At 41.2% G+C, this 20,230-nt stretch overlaps 1 protein-coding gene across 9 annotated transcripts in view; it reads right to left on the minus strand.

Annotated features, from left to right (window-relative positions):
* The window catches only part of LMNTD1 (lamin tail domain containing 1), a 472,319-nt gene that overhangs the window by 397,419 nt on the left and 54,670 nt on the right, over positions 1-20,230 (minus strand). For 6 of the 9 annotated variants that reach the window (XR_012518495.1, XR_012518496.1, XR_012518497.1 and 3 more), the window contains exons 4-5: positions 20,109-20,206; positions 17,357-17,404 (exon numbers count right to left, since the gene is read on the minus strand). The exons of 2 other annotated variants lie outside the window; for them this stretch is intronic. The gene's annotated coding sequence lies outside the window, so the exon portion shown is untranslated. Of the gene's footprint in view, positions 1-17,356; positions 17,518-20,108; positions 20,207-20,230 lie in introns of those variants that run through there. One more of the 9 variants, XM_074402938.1, reaches the window with a different exon arrangement.

The following is a 20,230-nucleotide window of genomic DNA, read 5'->3' on the forward strand; positions in this document are numbered from 1 at the left end:
GCTTGAGCCACCGCGCCCGGCGAGTTTTTTTTTTTTTTTTGAGACGAGTTTCACTCTTGTCGCCCAGCCTGGAGTGCAATGGCTCAATCTTGGCTATAATGGTTATAATGGTTCTTTCTCTTTACACTTTTGTATCCCATCTAAAATTGCCACAGTGAGTAGGAACATTTTAACCAAAAATAAAATTTTTAAAACAAAAATAACAACTACAGAACTTTATTATTTTAAAACAAAAGTAGTAACTATAGTACTTTCCATTTTAATAATTTAGTTAATAGCAAATTAGTCTGTTTCATCTGTCTACATTCATTTGCAACTTTTCTTCTACTTTTCTCTGTCTTTATCTTCTTCTGTCTTTTTATTTGAGGAGTCCCAAGACTGATACTCACTTTTGCATTTCTTTCTCATTTTTCACACAGCATCTGCTAAGGTAAAAACTGCTATAACTTATTGGACGATTGACTTTAGTGTATTAATTTTGAAGACTTTGGACTCTATATATGCATTTAAGCATAGCATTTCCATCTCTATAAAGTGGAATCTAGAACCAGATCCAACATTAGACCACTTAGAAAATATACTTTGTTCTATTATATTGAATTCCAAGTGGTTTCATTTACACAATTTGTACCAAATGTTAGATTGGAAGCCAAAAAAAAAGTTTGGGAGCATAGATGATCCGTCAACCAATTTCTTTATTTTAAAGACATAGTTGAGGTAATTAGCTATCAAATAATATGAGAGATAGAGAATTAGGTTTAAAATAATCATATGCTAACAATAGCTAACATTATTGGGTATCTGCTGTATGTCAGGCACGGATCCAAGCACTTTTTGTTCATTCCTCATTGAATTATCCCAATAATCCTAAGAGATAAGTGCTATTGTTAGCTTCCTTTTGCTGTTGCTATTGCTGTTGTCATTATAGGACCTGGCTCTGTCGCCCTGGCTGGAGTACAGTGGTGCAATCTCAGTTCATTGCAACCTGGGCTCAAGTGATCCTCCCACCTTAGCCTCCCAAGTAGCTGGGACTACAGGCATGTGCCAACACACTAGACTAATTTTTCTATTTTTTGTAGAGACAGAGTTTTGTGATGTTGCCCAGGCTGATCTCAAACTCCTGGACTTAAGCAATCCACCCATGTCAGCCTTCCAAACTGCTAGGATTACAGGCATGAACCACCATGCCCAGCTTGTTATCCTCCTTTTATAGATTTTGAAACAGAAGCTCAAAAAATGTTATGGCCACTTAATTTAAGTTTACAATGCTAATAAATATCAGACAAAGATTCAAATCTAGGTTTGTCTGACTCCAGAGGCAGAACTTTAAATCATAAAGCTTAGAGCACTGGGTTTGTGAAAAAAAAAACTAATAAACCATAAAAATATAATCTTCATTTTTCCATAACACGTTTTTGAAAATCATACAGTTCAATCAATTGTCTTCCTCCTGGAATAAAGCTGATTAAAGATTTAGAGAAGTTGATGAGTTATGATGAGTTACAAAAAAAGGAGTATTTTCTCTCTCTCTCTCTCTCTCTCTCTCTCTCTCTCTCTCTCTCTCTTTCAATTGAAAAATGAGATATTTGGGAGAGATGCTTTTTTAAACTTCATGACTTTGGTGATTTCGGAATAGAAACAGTAATTCTATCTCATTCAAATCCCTTAAGTAAACTCAGCCACTTCACGGAGCTGCCCTGGTCCCTCCTGAAAGTGACCCCGGGATCTGTATTAGTTTCAGAATTCCTCATCAGTATCCACTATACTTAGAGCTCTGTTCTCCTGAGGCCAACAACCCCAGTTTTTTTTTATTTTATTTTATTTTTTGGCTCTTAGCAAACTCTTTCTCTTTGTAGAGCATTTTCTTTGGTGACTAAATTTAGACTCTGGCACACAAGAGAATCTGTCCCCTGGCTTTTAGGCTAATACTTTGGAAAAATGATGCCTCATTAGCCTCCCAACTCTGCTATCTATGGATCCCACCTTCACCAAACTGCTACCCCTCCATCCCCACTCTCACACACACACAGCAGGGAGAAAGATCTGACAAGAAGGAGAATACCATGCCCATGAAAGCAGATAATGTGCTTCTCTCTGGTAATGCCTGGTCATGTCACATTTCTAGAAACTTAGCCACTCATCAGCATAAATCTTAGAAAGAAGGACCTAAAAGAATTGTCAGTCTGGTAAGGCATGGTGGCTCACGACTGTAATCCCAGCACATTGGGAGGCCAAGGTGGGTGGATCACCAGGTCAAGAGTTCAAGACCAGGATGGTGAAACCTCGTCTCTACTAATAATACAAAAATTAGCTGGGTGCAGTGGCAGGTGCCTGTAATCCAGCACTTTGGGAGACCAAGGCAGGTGGATCACAAGGTCAAGAGTTTAAGACCAGCCTGACCAAGATGGCGAAACCTTGTCTCTACTAAGAATACAAAAATTAGCTGGGTACAGTGGCAGGTGCCTGTAGTCCCAGCTACTTGGGAGGCTGAGGCAGGAGAATCACTTGAGCCCAGGTGGCAGAGGTTGCAGTGAGCCGAGATCACGCCACTGCATTCCAGCCTGGATGATAGAGTGAGACTCTGTCTAAAAAAAAAAAACCTCTGGGGTGGAAGTCCAGAGATATCACAGAACACAAAGTTGTCTTCAAAAACCCAGTCACGGCCCAGCGCGCTAGCTCACACCTGTAATCTCAACACTTTGGGAGGCCAAGGCGAGTGGATGATCATAAGGTCAGGAGACTGAGACCATCCTGGCTAACACGGTGAAACCCCATCTGTACTAAAAATACAAAAAATTAGCTGGGCATGGTGGCTTGAGCCTGTAGTCCCAGCTACTTGGAGGGCTGAGGCAGAAGAATCGCTTGAACCCAGGAGGCGGAGGTTGCAGTGAGCACTATTGCACTCCAGTCTGGGTGAAAAAAGCGAAACGCCACCCCACAAAACAACAGCAGCAACAACAAAAAGCCAGTCACACTCTGCATATTTGTCTGAGAAAAAAAATCTCAGGGAAGAAATTCTTAAACTCTGCATCACCCATTTCAAGGTCTGATCACGTGTTTTTCAGGAGGCGTACTCAAAAGTAAGGCAGTTTCAAATGAAGATACCAGGGAAAAAATGTGAAGTGATTATAAGCAGTGGAAATAAAATTTAGGACTTGTTGGCAGTGTTTATTGAAGAAGAAGGAAGAGAAGGAGTAGGGAGAAAGAGAAGGAAGGAACGAGGGAAGGAGAAGAGGTAGGAAAGAATTGATAAGTCTGGTGGGGGAGAAATGAATGCTTTGTCAAAAATATTTCAGATGCTGAAATTCTATTATTGTTTCTAGCTAACTAGAATGTTCTCCCTTTCCCTTTTTTATGGATTATTTTCTTCTCATTCTTCAAATCTCACTTCTTCCTTCAGATTTCATTGATTAGTCCTTCCCTTCACTGACAACTCTTCAGTGATATTTATAGTCCATTTATACATAGCCTTTGATTTTTGTTTAAATTTCAGCAATTGCTCACTGCCCACCCTGATTGGCTTCTTCCAGCACAGCTCCTAACATCCCTCGCCCTGCTCACAAACACTCCTCAAGTCCAAACCAGCCTGGCAGGTAAGGCCTTCCATAATTTGGCTTCGACTCATGCTTCCAAACGATCTTATTTTCAGCTCTTCACTTCTTATTAATAACCACATGGCAGTGACCCTTAGCGTTTTGATGGCAAACAGCAATGCTCACATGTTCAGGTCACAAGCACATGTCTTGCTATTAGGAGATTTGTAAAGGAAACAGCAGAAGCAGTCCCTCCCCAGAAAAATGCACAATCTAATGGAAGTGAAATTAACTTCAGCAATAAACTTAGAGTAATATTGAAGATGCACTTGCACTGACTCAGACACACTCTGCAGATAATCTGAAGAAGAAAGAGCAGGAGCATCAAAGCATAAAGCACTCAAGAGTTGACTTGGGAGGCTGTCACTAAATAATAGGCAATGTTGTTCACTAAGCCTTGTACCAAAACTGATAGGGTCAAGAGTTGTCCGAATACAACTTTATTCATTAACGATTCTCCTTTAATCTGGTCCACCTGAGGCTAGACAAATGTACCCTCTTCTTAAAGAAACAGATTTGGGCCGGGTGCAGTGGCTCCCACCTGTAATCCCAGCACTTTGGGAGGCCAAGGCAGGTGGATCACGAGGTCAGGAGTTCGAGACCAGTCTGGCCAAGATGGTGAAATCCCATCTCTACTAAAAATACAAAAATCCCTGCTATTTGGGAGGCTGAGGCAGGAAAATTGCTTGAACCCAGGAGTTGGAGGTTGCAGTGAGCCGAGATTGCGCTGTTGCATTCTAGCCTGGGCAACAGAGACCCATCTATCTCAAAAAAAAAAAAAAAAAAGAAGAAGAAGAAGAAGAAGAAGAAGAAGAAGAAGAAGAAGAAGAAGAAGAAAGAAAGAAAGACTTGGATAGATAGGGAAACAGGGAATAGGATGTTTTGATTCTGCTGAACTCAGTTGCTTCTGTTATGAAATCAGCCTGCAATAGGCTTTCAAAAGGGTTTCCAAGTAGACTTTGAAATAATGGGGGGAGTGTGTGGCCCATCAAGCAACATTTGCCTGAACCGTGAGAGGACTAGATCACCAAAGACTTTGCTGGATCTGTTATCTGACTAGTCAGTCAAGGAAATTTACTTTGATGAACATAAATGCACATTTTTCACAATGATCATTATTTACAGATGCAAATGCTGTGTGAAATACAGTACTTAAAGTCAGCTATAATTTAACACTACCTATTTCCATAATGAGTGTTCAAAAGGATGAATCAATAGACCCTCCAAGAGAACATGTAATAGCTTTTAAGAATATAGGAGTGCCTTCAATTATTTGAATTAAAATCAAAATTGAGGAATAAAAATTATAGCTTTTCTGTCTCTGTTGGGTTGGTAGTAAATCACCAAAGAATATACTCAATTTCATTAGTTTGTATAAACAAGACAAGACATTATCTCTGTTTTGAAAAGTAATAATGCAAGAAAGGAAATATATGAACTTGTTTTTCACTCAAATATAGATATATACTTGTAACATGAGAAACTAACTACTGGCGTGGCTTGTTTTACACTGAAAATAACCCAAGAAACTCCTATGCCAATATAACTTGTGAAGTCAAAATATCTGAGACAGGTCTAAGTCAATTTAGAAAGTTTGGTTAAGGACACACCCATGACATAGCCTCAGGAGGTCCTGACCACTAGTGCCCAAGGTGGTCAGAGCACAGCTTGCTTTTTAGGGAGATATAATATATCAACCAATACATGTAAGATTACATTGGTTCTATCTGGAAGACTGGCAGGCAGCGGTTTCTAGGTCATAGATAGATTTAAAATTTTTCTGATATCGATTGGTTGAAAGACTTATTATCAGTAGAAAGGAATGTCTAGGTTAAGATAAGGGATTGTGGAAACTTAGGTTTTATCTTGGCGGTACAGCCTCCAGGTAGCAAGCTTCTGAGAGAATAGTCTGTAAATGGATGTTATCAGACTTAAGATCGGCATTGATATTAATGTTGGAGGGGTATAATGAGACATGTCCAACCCCCACTTCCAATCATGGCCTGAGCCAGTTTCTCAGGTTACATTTTTTGAGTGCCCTGGTGGAGGAGGAAGTTCATTCAGATGGTTGTGGGGGTTTTTGAATTTTATTTTTGGTTTAAAACTCACTCTAATCCCTAAATATTAGATTATTTTGAGATTTTAAATTATTTGTTGTCACATAGGCTAAAAAATAGTTGTTTAAACTAAACATTTGTGTGTGTAGACACAATCATTCTCATTATCGCATGATTTTACCTTTTTTTTAAGCAGGCATTTTCTACTCATACATAAGCTACCAAAGAGAGGTATCCCTCCAACTCACATAGATGCAATGGTGACTGAATTTCATCCCTTTTACTCTAGGCTCTTCTGTCAGAGCCTGTGCAATGATGTGATTTTATTTACTATTTCTCCTTCCTGGACCCATAGATAACCATGACTTAAAAGCATGGATTCATGTTTTTCCTGGAAATTTTCTAAGCATAATTACAAAGGGTAGCAAAGAAAACACACCATTACCATTGCCACAGTTTTAGTGATCATCTCTTGAGACATTAATCACATTCTGCTTTGTGTCACTATTATTTTCTTTTCTCTAAACACAGGCAGGTTGCGCCTTGTTCATCTTTCTATGTTCCACAGTGCTTAGCTATGCACATTATAGGTACTTGCTAAATATTTGTTGAGTGACCGACCAAATAAATGAGTAACTAATGATTGCAGTCATACATGTATTCAGAAGAAAAGTGTGGAACAAACCCAGTTGCATGCCTTTCCTTGATGAAATAAAAAACTAGATTCTAATGGAGCAGTTTGGATTTCAGCATAACTAACCAAGGTCTTTCTCAATTAACTTTACTCTCAATCAAAAATTAAAAAGAGAAAAAATATGAACGCCCCTCTGAAATTTCTTAGAAGTCTTTTTATAATTCTGATGTAGAATAAATGACTTACAGAGTTTGGGGGGTTTTCAGAGTTGAAAGGTTGGAGGAGGGTTGTTTTGACATTAAAGTACGTTCTCCAATTCCTTCCCTTCTTTACGGACACACACACACACACACACACACACACACACACACACACATCAGATGTTACATCTCAAGAAGTTTTTGGGTACCCCCTGAGTTCAGGCTGGCCTATAAATACTGACACTTCCCTACGGCTTTGTCTTCGGCTCGCATTTCTTCCTAGTCTTCATGTTCTCATTGAGTGATGCTATTCACTTCCATGGCTTTAACCTTCATCCATATGCTTAGAACTTCTAAATCATCATCCTTAACAACGACATTGTCTTAAGCTTCAAATTTATATATTCAGCTGCCTAGCAAATCTCTATTTCTGGACATTCTTTAATTTCCTATATTCAAAGCTTTCTTTTATCATTATTATTATTATTATTATTATTATTATTATTATTATGTAAAGACAGGATCTCTCTATGTTGCCTAGGCTGGTCTCCAGCTTCTGGGCTCAAGTGATCCTCCTGCCACAGACTCCCAAAATGTCGGGATTAGAGGTGTGAGTCACCACACCTGGCCAATTTAAAATGTTCAAAACCTCCTCTCCCCACCGTTTCACACCAGTGACCTGAGTGCACCTTTGAATTCCTTGCATAAAAAGACAGTATCTGCTTCATGTTGGTGCCCCCAGCACCTCATTCAATGTCAGCCAATGTGGATGCTCAGGAAATTGTCATTTAATGGACCTAAATTGAAATAAACTAAACTGATGCAGTAGCTCTAAGGCCTTTAATTCTCAGTTGGGAGAAATAAAAAACTATTTTTACTTTTTTTTTTTTTTTTTTTTTTTTTTTGAGATGTAGTCTCATTCTTTCACCCAGGTTAGAGTGCAATGGCATGATTTTGGCTCACTGCAACCTCTGCCTCCTGGAGTCAAGTCATTCTCCTGACTCAGCCTCCTGAGTAACTGGAACTACAGGCATACGTCACTATACCCAGCTAATTTTTGTATTTTTAGTAGAGATGGCGTTTTGCCATGTTGACCAGGCTGGTCTCGAACTCCTGACTTCAAGTAATCTGCCCATCTTGGCCTCCCAAAGTGCTGGGATTACAGGCATGAGACATTGTGCTCAGATTTTATTATTTTTACTGGGGAGATTTCTTTCCTGCTTCCTTTTTAAACACTATTTTTCCATTTAAAATATGATTCATTAAGACTCATGACCTTCCAGAGGAGGTAAGAAATATCAAACTCTAGAGGTTTGATATTTTCCAAATGTAGTTATATTCTTCAAACTCGATTGGGTTTGCCAAATGATCTCTGATATCAGTAACTGAAAGCAGTCCAATTATTTAACACTATGCACTTAAGAAATGTACTAAATATGCTGAGCATGGTGGCTCAAATCTGTAATCCCAACACTTTGGAGGCCAAGGAGAGTGGATCACCTGAGGTCAGGATTTCGAGACCAGACTGACCAACATGGTGAAACTCTGTCTCTATTAAAAATACAAAAATTAGCTGGCCATGGTGGCAGCACCTGTAATTCCAACTACTTGGGAGGCTGAAACAAGAGAATCACTTGAACCCAAGAGGAGGAGTTTGCAATGAGCCAATATCGTGCCACTGCACTCCAGCCTGGGCAACAGAGCAAAATCCCATCTCAGAAAAAAAAAAAAAAAATATATATATATATATATATATATATATATATATATGAGACATGTTATACCTTTAGTTTTTTGTTTTTGTTTTGTTTTGTTTTGTTTTGTTTTGTTTTTTGGAAACAAAGTCTTGCTGTGTTACCCAGGCTGGAGTATAGCAGCAATCTCGGCTCACTGCAACCTCTGCCTCCTGGATTAAAGCAATTTTCCTGCCTCAGCCTCCTGAGTAGCTGGGATTACAAGCACAAGCCACCACCTCCAACTAATTTTTGTGTTTTTAATACAGATAGGTTTTCACCATGTTGATTAGGCTAGTCGAGAACTCCTGACCTCAAGTGATCCACCCACCTCGGCCTCCCAAAGTGCTGGGATTACAGGCATGAGCCATCGCACCTGGTCTCTACCTTTACTTCAAGCTACATTAGAAAACCAAAAATCTTCCCCCTCCCTAGTTCAAATACAGAACAGAACCTTAGATTAAATACAGATCCATATTGAACTAAGACAACTAGTTCACAAAAACAAGTTCATTCCTTTCTGAATGTTTTACTTACCAGTGGAAAGTGTAAGGCATCAAACTACACAAACATAATCCATCATATGCTACTAAATTAATGACTCCAGAAATACACATTTAGACTTCACAAGTGGTAGTGGTTCTAGAACTTAAAATATCTTATTGAAACATTTAGCTATTAATAAGAAAAATGGAAAATGTTTACTGTGAGAATGTGTCTCATTGTCTTGAATACTTTAGTATTGGATAGGAAGTCTAAATCTTTCTAATCTCTTTTGCTTTCTTATGAAAATCTTATAGTTAGTATATTGTTGAGGCTCAGGAACCAATAGCCCAAAATATGAAGCTTTAACATGGAGAAGGCTTAAGGTCTCTTTGACCTCCCTTTTCCCCCCATACTGTCCTCCCAAAGCACAGGATGAAGCTGAAGTTCTTTTATTTACCTAAGATCCAAACCCCTCAACAGAAATAATTGCTTTTTCTTCTCTTTCCTATGAGACTAAGAAGGTAACCACCCCTGACCAGACCCTGTCATAAAATAGTGTATAAATTAATCCCTGTGGCCTAATCCATTCATTCTTCCTAGTAATCTTTCCAACAGAATTTCTGTTCTCCCCCCTCCTATAATCTGCTTTGCCAGGATGATATATAAACTTCTGAAACATCTTGGGGGATGAGTAATCACTTTGTGGTTTTCCATTGTACACACATTAATTACATTTCTATGCCTTTTCTCCAATTAATTCACCTTTTGTGAGTTAATTTTTCAGTGAAACTTCAGAGGGCAAAAGAGTTTTCCCTTGACCCTACAATATCTTTTTAAGACAGCAGGAGAAGACTTTCAAGCCTATGGCAAAAAACAGTTTACAGATGATTTCAAAGGTTATTGATAATAACACACACATACACACAACATGTCTTTGTCTATTTCCTCAAAATAAAATACTATGAAAACAAAAGTTCAGGATCTTGAAAACTAATCAATGCACTCAATATCAAAATTCTAAAGGTACAGATGCTCAGTAGGGAAATATGTTCAAGACAGTTAGAAAGTAGCTTTCCAGTAATGTTGACAACGCAAAATTATCACAATATTTGCAGAAGAGAATTGCAACAAAAGACTTGGGTATTTAATTCATTAGCTTTAATTTTTCCCTGAATATCAATGGGATTAAATTAATTTGCATCAGACTTTGATGTTAATCCTGAAGAATTTATTAGCCCCTTTCTAGCATTGCTTTGGAAGTACTTGCTTTTCTTCTAGATATTCTGAGATTTTAACCACTTAGATACCAGGAAGGTTCAGCAGAACATCAATGTAAAATCACCATTCAGGCGTAGATCCCTGAGACCGCTGCAGCCAGATTTAATGTGGGACATCCCAGGCACCTGCTGTGCTGATAGTTTGGAGGAGTGCGAAACATTATCCCAATGGGATAAGGTTTCCTTGTGTGCTGGTATTTAATTGGGCGTGGCCAATACTGCTAAGTATGAGTAAATAACAGGCAAGGTATAATAGCTGTCAGATACATTTGAACCAGAGCAAGTCCATCTTGAACAGGGGCTGGGTAAAATAAGGCTGAGACCTACTGGGCTGTATTCCCAGGAGGTTAGGCATTTTAAATCACAGGATGAGATAGGAGGCTAGCACAAGATACGGGTCATAAAGACATTGCTGATCAACAGCAAGCAGTACAGAAGCCGGCTAAAACACACCAAAATCAAGATGACGACAAAAATAACCTCTGCCTCCTTACTAACCATTCTACGATAATTATAATGCATTAACATGCTGAAAGACACTCCCACTAGCGCCATGTCAGTTTACAAATGACATGGCAACATCAGGAGGTAACCTATGTGGTCAGAAAAAGGGAGGACAATACCTCAGTTCCATGTATTGTCCACTCTTTTCCCAGAAAACTGATGAATAATCCACCCCTTGTTTAGCATATAATCAAGAAATAACTATAAGTATCCTTAATTGAACAGCCCAAGCCACTGCTCTGCCTAAGGAGTAGCCATTCTTTTATTCCTTTAATTTCTTAATAAACACATTCACTTTATGGATTTGCCTCAAATGTTGTCTTGCATAAGCTCCAAGAACCCTCTCTTGGGGTCTGGATGGGGATCCTTTCTGGTAACAATATTTACAGCATTCAAACATTTACTGTATGAAAGTTTGTGGTTTACTGGCTCAAGTATGCTTATTAGAATGGTGACGGCAGAAGCGAGCCGTCTGGAGCAGCCATTGCCATTACCACGGCTGCAGCAGAAAGGCGAGGGAAGTGGCAGCAGGAGTGGCTGCAAGAGCAGCGATGGCAGAGGTGGGTCCCCTGTGCCCATCCCCGAGGCAGCCAACTGAACCACCCCGTTCTTGCACAGGAGAGGCAAGACCCGCCCCCAGGCCCAGAGCCTACCCTACTCTGGAGTCCAAGTCCTGCATCTGCTCTAGCCGGCTGCTGCAGGGTAGGCACGGGGAGGAGGTGGAGCTAGGCCTGGGGCAGTGCAGCGCTCCTTGCAGTCAATGGGAGCCAGGGACAAGCAGGAGCGCCTGCAATGCCTGCTTCCCTGAAGCCGCTGTGGTGGGGCCCCGGCGGAGCCGCCTGCCGGAGGGGAAGCAGCGCAGTCACGAACAGAGGAGTAGGCAGAGAGGGGCCCAGGAGGACCTGTGCTCCACAACCTAGGCTGCGAAGAGGCGTGTCCTGCTGGGGCTGCCTGCACGCTCCACAGGAAGCAGGCTCCATCTTTACAGTCTGCACCTTCCGGGTCTGGGGAGGTCCCCAATGCCTCTGCAGGCTTGCGAGTGTCTGCTCCCATTGCCTGGCCTCTTCCTGCTCCCAGAACCTGCTCCGATCTCAGAGCAAGCAGGGTTGGGGATGAGCTTGGGCACTGCGGCAACCTGGCCCAGTGTGCACACACTCAGGGCAGCACTGACACGCCAGCCCCATCTGGACTTTATGAGCGCCAACGAGCACGGGGTTGGGGGAAGTCAACGAGGTGCTGAGGGCTGACCGCTGCTGGCCTGCAGGTGCCTCGTGGCAAGAGCAACCTGCGTACCATGGGTGGCGGAGGGAGGCAGACAGGCTCCCGGACAGAAGGGGGAGGGGTTTCCCATGAGTCCCTTCAGGCCAGGGAGGGCCTGACTGCTGGGGGCTGGGCTGCCAGTCCCACAGACCAGAGTGGGAATTTGTGGTGCCCTTTCTAGGACTGCCCATGGCCGCCCATGGACCAATAGGGGCTCAGTTCCTCTCTGAGGTCCATGAAAGCCCCCAGGTTCAGCCAGAGCTAGACAAATGATGGGACGAGCAGCTGCAGAAAGGAGCTATCTTCTCTGCTGGAAGCTGAACACTTGTTGGGATGACCAACCTGCAGAGAAAACCTACCCTCTCTGCTAGGAGCTGAACACTCACAGGACACCCCGGCTGCGGAAAGGAGCTGCCCCATCCCCCGCCCCCGCCGTTGGTCTCCTCTGAGTTGTTCTCTCTTCATAAAGTTCCTCTTAATCTTTCTCATCCTTCACTTGTCTGTGTACCTCATACTTCCTGGTTGCAGGACAAGAACTCAGAATCCACTGAATGGTGAGGCTAAAAGATCTGTAACACAGGCTGGGGGCAGTGGTTCACGCCTGTAATCCCAGCACTTTGATCACATGAGGTTGGGAATTCGATACCAACATAGAGAAATCCCATCCTACTAAAAATACAAAATTAGCTGGGTGTGGTGCTGTATACCTGTAATCCCAGCGATTTGGGTGGCTGGGGCGGAAGAATTGCTTGAACCCAGGAGGCGGAGGCTGCAGGTAAGGCCAGATCGCGCCACTGCACCTCAGCCTGGGCAACAAGAACGAAACTTCATCTAAAAAGAAGGCCGGACGCTGTGGCTCATGCCAGTAATCCCAGCACTTTGGGAGGCCAGGGCGGACGGTACACGAGGTCAAGAGATCAAGACTATCCTGGCCAAGATGGTGAAACTCCGTCTCTACTAAAAATACAAATGTTACCTGGGCGTGGTGGCACTTGCCTGTTATCCGACCTACTTGGGAGGCTGAGGTAGGGGAATCACTTGAAACAGGGAGTCAAGGAAGTTGCTGTGAGCCAAGATCATGCCACTGCACTCCAGCCAGGCCACAGAGCAAGACTCCATCTCAAAAAATTAAAATTAGACTGGGCGCGGTGCCTCACACCTGTAATCCAAGCACTTTGGAGGCCAAGGAGGGCGGATCACCTGAGGTCAGGAGTTCATGACCAGCCTAACCAACATGGTGAAACCCCGTCTTTAAAAAAAAAAAAAAAACAGACCCCTTGCTTGCCATGTTGCAGGCAAAGAGGAGAAAAGAGCTATGGCCCTTTGGTGAGCCCAGATTTGACAGCACCCTGAGCCAGGGCTGTGATTCCCTCTTTGGGGCTCTGCAATTCCTGGCATCTTCAAGCTTCCAGGTGCCACTGCGTCCTCTGGTGCCAGTCAGGGCAGCTGCTTGTGGTGCACCTGGTTCAGCCACAGCCTCACCAAGAGCCAGTGTCCATGCCGGCACATGGAGCTACCTGCTCCATGGCAGCAGCTGGCGTGTCTGCTGACTACGCAGTTGCCAGGCCCCATGCTCACTCACACACCCCTTGCTGCTCCACACCTGACTTGCAGTCTCCCTTGCAGACTGGAGGTATGGGATGCAGGCCAGTAGGGTGAGCTGAGTGAAGCCTGCCAGGCTGGGCAGAACGAGCCCAGCAGGCCTGAGCAAAACTAGAGCAAAGGTGCCACTAGCCACAAGTTTCTGGCCAGAAAAGCTGACACCTCAAAGATCCCATAACAATAGACTTTAAAAATCAGGCTGTATCTGGTTACAAAAGGGTGGTGGCAATTGAAAAATCCGTAGTTGATTTTGGAGATCACTACCCTCCTCCCCAGCTACCACCTCCTTTGTTTCAAGAAGAATGACCATTTTTAAGATAAAAGCTCTGGGGCCCCAGCACAGTGGCTCTGTAATCCCAGCACTTTGAGAGACTAAGGTGGGTGGATAACCTGAGGTCAGAAGCTTGAGACCAGCCTGGCCAACTTGGCGAAACCCTTAAAAATACAAATAATTAGCCAAGTGTGGTGGTGGGTACCTATAGTCCCAGCTACTCGGGAGACTGAGGCAGGAGAATCATTAGAACCCAAGAGTCGGAGGTTGTAGTGAGCCAAGATCGTGCCACTGCACTCACCAGCCTGGGCAACAGAGTGAGACTCTGTCTCAAAAATAAAAAAGCTCTGGGTTTGGAGGATGCCTAATATAAAATGTTATTTTAATGATTGCTTATCATTTCTACTATCTCAGAGACATTATTTTCTCACTAATTTTCTGATTCATCATAGTTTATTTTTCTCACTGCAAGAATTATACCATGTTGCACATTACGTTTTCAGTATGTTGATGTTTTTCACAGTTTTACTTTACAGATTCATTTTACTTTTAGATTCATATTGTAGTTGCATCTTTTAGTACTGATTGACATTACAGCATTTTCTCCAGGGCCGATAAAAAGCACATGCCTGTATCATGCCTCCAAATGTTCTCCTTTGAAATGAGTTCATCTTCTAAAGAAGAGGTTTTAATGACAAGACTAAATCCAAATCAAGATTTTAAATACTTGGACAAGACAAGTAAGAAACTAGAAAACTATCCTATTTTCTGACAGTGCTACAGATATCACAATTTTGTCTTTTTTTCTATCTACATTTTATGACAAAAGAAACATGAATATAAATTAGCCCCTGCTTGCTTTCTTTCTTTTTTTTTTTTTTTTCACAACAAATTCTCACTCTGTCATCCAGACTGGAGTGCAATGGTGCAATCATAGCTCACTGCAGCCTCGAACTCCTGGGCTCAAGTGATCCTCTCACCTCAGCCTCCCTAGTAGCTGGGACTACAAGAACATGCCACCATATCCAGCTAGTTTTTTCGGGTTTTTTTTTTTTTTTTAATTTGTTCATTTGTTTTAATGTTTTTGTAGACACAAGGTCTCACTATGTTGCCTTAGTTGGCCCTTTACTTTTTAGAAGAAAAACATGTCTATGATTTAAAAACATGTTTTAATTTAAACCTGAAAAAATCTAAACTTATAACTCCTAAGTTAAAAATCCAAGTGAGGACTAAACTCTGATTTTTTATCTTGCCCAAATTCCTATCTAAGATGTCTGGGGAGTCATGCCCTACAAACCATGAATTCTCATCAGATGGCTTTTATTTAACACTGTATATCATTACTTTTTTTCCAACCTGACTCTGGCATAACATTATGAGACGAGGAAGAAAATAAAAACATTTTATCCGAAAATATGTTTCTTTGCCATATTTTGAAATGACCCTGCAAAGCTGTTCTTTTTGAGGGAAAATTTGCATCTGTAAAGAATCTCTATTAACATAGCTAGATCTTTTTCTTCCAGACACTCCCAATTCTAAAGAGATTAACGAAGATCTGAGCAGGAAACATTTGTCATCTATTAAGAATTCAAAAGAACTTTGGTCTCCGCAATCTTAACCTGAACATTCCCTTTCTATCAATCTCAGGTCTTTAGATAAACTCACCCAATTGTCAACCAAAAAATGTTTAAAGTCACATAGCCTGGACATCCCCCACCTGCACCCCCACCCACCCACATGAGTTGTCCCACATTTCTGGACCAAACCAATGTATTTCTTAAACGTATTTGATTAATGTCTCATGCCTCACTGAAATGCATAAAACGAAGCAACCAAGCTGTGCCCTACCCACCTTGGACACATGTTCTCAGGACCTCTTGAGGACTATGTCACAGGCCATGATCACTCATGTTTAGCTCAGAAAAAATCTCTTCAAATATTTTACAAGAGTTCAACTCTTTTTGTTGACACCAGCTATGGTTAACTCTATTTTTATAAATTTATTTACAAAGATAGAATAAATAAATGTAAATAAATTTATAAAAATACAGTTAACCAGAGCTGATGTCAAAATTGCTGGAAATATTAAAAAGCAGCAAAATAACATTTGCCCTCTTAACACAAGGGCCTTAGTCCAGGTCTTGTCATCAAATCATTGAATCTATTTATCCAAATATATCTGTCCAGATTCTTATCTCTAAATGCATTTCGGTCTAAGTCATTCATAATTCTGACATAGTTTATGTCTGCATATTAGATTATTCTGCTGTGCTGTTAAAAATTCAGCTTCAGTAAAATGGGATTGGATGATTTTTAATCTTATATGTTAAAATTTTCTATGTTCTAGAATTCCCGATGGAAACAGATACCATGTTCAATGATTTTACAAGCCTAAAAATCTGGCATTCTTTCTTAAATTCTTCTTTCTTAAATCTTAATCATTTCTGCAGTAATAACTGTGGGCTTTTACTGTTATCTACACAGGAAATACAGCTCAGTATTTGGATGGGAGACAGCACAAGTTATGACAGATACAAACAAATTGAAAGAGATATACTAGCAACGTTCTAAGGAGGAGAAACTTTCTAATGCCCTGTTGTTATTAAATTGAAAGTGATATGAGCTAATGAAAGCAGCCTCTCTAGGTGTGACATGGCTATTGGAGACCCAAGATAGAAAAAGAGGAAAATAAGAAGTCTTTCCAACTAAGCTACAATATGATCAGATAGCAGTACTTTCAAAAGAACATAAACTTCTAGAGGAACATAGGATCTCATGGTGTCCTCATAGGAAGTCTTCGGGAAAGAAGAAAAAAGGAAACTGCCAATATCCTTGGTAACTCAGGCTCCTTGCTGTTACGTACACAGGAGATTCAACTGAACAGAAGGATGAGTGAGAGAGTAGAGGTTTTCATATCTGTCTACATAAGCTTGAGAAATTTCACAGTGAAATTCATTATCCATATTTATGTATCATATTCACAGTTTTCTTATAAATACACACAGTAAGTCCTCACTTAACATTGTCAATAGGTTCTTGGAAACTGTGAATTGAAGCGAAATGGCAAAGAAACCATTTTTGCCATAGGCTAATTGACATAAACAAGAGTTAAATTCCTATGGCATATTTCTGATGTAGGGGCTAAGGGAAAACTTCCCTTTCACCCTCTGAAGTTTTACTAAAATAAACCAGTTGACAAAAGGCAGATTACTGGGAGAAATGGCATATAACTCCCTGTATGGGAGAGAACCATATAGTGATTACCCCCCACCACCCCAACCAATGGGGTACAAAATCTTGGATAGCCTTTTTTTCAGTGGAGAGTAATATAGGTCATTCTATTAATGGGTAATAAATGATTACTAGATAGAATGAATGGATCAGAGAACAGAGATTAACTTGTAAATGGTTATTTTTCAAAATTGAATGAGCCAGATATTATCTTGTGAAAGGAATTATTCAGGTGTTGTTAAATTCTTCAGTCTTGTTTTCTGTAGTAGATAAGGAGATAACAGGGAGGGGAAAGTAAAACAATTGTTCTCATTTATGGATCTATCAGGTCTTTATGTAGATAGAAGATAATTCTGGGCATGGTGGCTCACGCCTATAATCCCAGGACTTTGAGGCGGGTGGATCACGAGGTCAAGAGATCGAGACCATCCTGGTCAACATTGTGAAAACTCCTCTCTAGTAAAAATACAAAAAAAAAAAAAAATTATCTGGGCATGGTGGCACATACCTGTGGTCCTAGCTATTCGAGAGGCTGAGGCAGCAGAATTGCTTGAATCTAGTTTGAGGCATTAAGAAAGATAAGATGTCAGTTTGAAAAGAGCTCCTATCAGAGCAGCATAGATTCTACTAAAACTGAAGCAAGAACAAACATCAAATATACAGTGAAGCTTGGAGGAAAAATGGGGAAATGATTCATCCTTTACGAAAATATGAGACAATGCCCGCCCCCCCGCCCCGCAAATCAGCAGTTTTCAAATAGATAACGCCTTTTTTTGTTTTGTTTTGTTTGAGACAGGGTCTTGCTCTGTCACCCAGGCTAGAGTACAGTGGTACAAGTAGGGTTCACTGCAGTCTCTAACTCATGGGCTCAAGCAATCCTCCTACCTCAGGCCCCTAAGTATTCGGCCTGCCAAAGAGTTGGGACTACAAGCACATGGCACCACGCCCAGCTAGTTTTTGTATTTCTTTGTAGAGAACAGCCATGCTGTTCAGGCTGGTCTCAAATTCCTAGGCTCAAGCAATCCTCTGGCCTCAACCTCCTGAAGTGCTGGGATTACAGGTGTGAGCCACAACACATGACCCAATAATTCATTTCAAGAGACAAGAGATCACACCCTTGCACTCCAGCCTGGGCAATGGGAGTGAAACCCTGCCTCAAAAAAAAAAAAAAAAAAAAAAGGTTGAAGGAAAACAAGTGCAAAATGGGGATTCAGTGTCAGAGGTATGTTGCTCTTTATACATATATAGATATTATATATATATATATATATATATATATATATATACACACACACACGTATATGTGTGTGTGTGTGTATCTGTGTGTGTGTGTGTATATATATATATATATATACACACACATATATATATAGGCAGGCATGGTGGCTCACACCTGTAATCCTCTTTGGCAGGCCGAGACAGGTGAATGATGAGGTCAGGAGATCAAGACCATCCTGGCCAACACGGTGGAACTCTGTCTCTACTAAAAATACAAAAATTAGCCAGGGATGGTGGTGTGTGCCTGTAATCCCAGCTACTTGGGAGGCTGAGGCAGGAGAATCACTTGAATCCCGGAGGTGGAGGCTGTAGTGAGCCAAGATTGTGCCACTGCACTCCAGCCTGGTGACAGAGAGAAACTCCATCTCAAAAATAAATAAATAAATAAATAAAAAGTAAAGTAAAGAAAATTCCAGATAATTAATGTAGTCAGAAACTAGGAACACAAAAATGATTGAGATATGGTTTCTGCCTTCAAGGAATTGACAGTTTAGTGTGGGAGACAGAAACATAAATAGTCATAGTAAAAGGTGATGACAAGAGCAGTAATTCAGTGTGATTAAAGAACCATGGGAAGAGGAAAGAGAAAGTCTCTGACTCTGCTTAGAGGTCAGGGAAGTTGGTGAATTAGCAGATCAACAGATTGTGGCAGAAAATGGAACAGCTGTGGAGCAGCATGACAGCGTGTGAAAGACGGGCACATTTGTTAAAATGAATGTTCGGTATGGCTGAGTGCAAGAAACTGGTGGAGACAAGAGATGACACGAGACAGGTAAGATTGAGTTCAAATTGCACAGGGCTTTTTTTTGCCACATTACAAATTTGAAATGTTTCTGCTAAGTGATGAGGGAGCTTACTGAAGAGTTTTAAGCAAGCCAAGCAATGTGAACTGTAGTGTTTTATAAGCTGGTAGGAGAGAAAAGGGTGGTCTGGAGGAAGCAACTCAAGAGTCAAGAAGACCAGTTACGAGGCCACTGTACCAGGTCATGTATGATGGAAATGACCAAAGCAGCAAAGATGGGCATGAAAAGGGGAGAGAGATTTTAAAGAAAACTGAAATAATTCATAGAATATGATTACACTGATGAGTGAGAGGAGTCGAATGAGAAGAAGCAGTGAAATTATCATCCAGATTTCTGAATTGGTGTCTGGATTGATGCTGTTAGAACTGAAATGCAGGACCTATAACAAGAAAGTCTTTGAGTTAAGATATAATGAGTTGAGTCCTGAAATACCTGTGTGACATTTAAGAATAAAAATATCCTAGTAGCCAGTGCAATCTGCATGGGTAGGGATTTGGAGGTACATACTCAATGGATAGTAGTTAAAGCAGAATGAACAGAGAGAGAAGGGACTGAGAACAGAACCCTGGAGAATACATGCGTAAGGGGTACAGAAGTAGAAAGTGTGTGGACCAGCCAATGAGAAAAATGACAGGAAGAAATAGCCAAGCAAAAGGAGGAAGATTATTGAGTGGCTCTGAGCCTGGCCTGCAACAGAAAGCTTATAATTTTGTAGGGACTATATCCGTAGATTTGTATGAGTTTATATAGTAATTTAGGTGACCCATAAGGATGGGTGGATTGAACCATGATGGGGAGTTTGCTGTACATGTAAGTCAGGAGAAAGCAATGTCAAGACATTTGAGGGTGCCAGAGAGATAGCAGTTGAATTTAGATTGTGTAAGGAAGGATGCTGAAGAAATCAGGTGTTCTAGGAATAAGTGAAGAAGCTGGAGTTCTTGATGGTGTTGAAAAGCAAGTATTTTGGTAAAGGTATGAAAGAACTGGAAACATAGGCAGTTGTGGTCAGAGATTGAAATCTGGAATTTAAGATTCCAGAGGCCAGCCATAATCCCAGCACTTTGGGAGGCCGAGGTGGGCGGATCAGGAGGTCAGGAGATCAAGACCACCCTGGCTAACACGGTGAAACTTCATCTCTACTAAAAATACAAAAACTTAGCCGGGTGTGATGGCACATACCTGTAGTCCCAGCTACTCAGGAGTCAGTGGGAAGAGAATCACTTGAACCAGGGAAGCAGAGGTTGCAGTGAGCTGAGATCACACCATTGCACTCCAGCCTGGGGAACAAGAGCAAAACATCA

Source organism: Saimiri boliviensis, chromosome 7 (assembly GCF_048565385.1).
Source record: "Saimiri boliviensis isolate mSaiBol1 chromosome 7, mSaiBol1.pri, whole genome shotgun sequence".
NCBI classification, from domain to species: domain Eukaryota; kingdom Metazoa; phylum Chordata; class Mammalia; order Primates; family Cebidae; genus Saimiri; species Saimiri boliviensis.